This window comes from Penaeus monodon, chromosome 15, assembly GCF_015228065.2.
Source record: "Penaeus monodon isolate SGIC_2016 chromosome 15, NSTDA_Pmon_1, whole genome shotgun sequence".
Lineage (NCBI taxonomy): Eukaryota > Metazoa > Arthropoda > Malacostraca > Decapoda > Penaeidae > Penaeus > Penaeus monodon.
The window spans coordinates 38,651,746-38,652,179 of record NC_051400.1 but is presented as its reverse complement, the minus strand read 5'-3'; positions in this window follow the sequence as shown (position 1 = coordinate 38,652,179).

Here is a 434-nt window from a genome sequence, read left to right as displayed (position 1 = left end):
TGGGCGTAGACGAGCATTTTCGCACGCCCATCACCTCACATCCGACCGCCTCCGAATCCAACCGTTATGACTTTAATTAACCGTGATTCCTTTTTTTTTAAAGTTTCGGGATATTTAAGACAAATTTAGCGACTTCAAGAGAGTGAATAAAGATGAAGAACAACGCAAAATAGAATGAATAAATGCTCTAAAATATGCGTTCTATAAAATATACATAAACGCTTGAGGATCTTTCTAAACCGGGATCTATATAAAACTAAAATTATTTCCTTATTCATACTTTATATCCGAATTTCAATATATCGCATTACTTCCCACTCCAAGAACAACAATAAACGAACAAAAATATGTCAAATAGGTTAAAAATAGGTTAACCGTTTTCTTAATATATATGTCACGTAGAGCACCAGTTACTTAAGTATTTATGCTTTCTT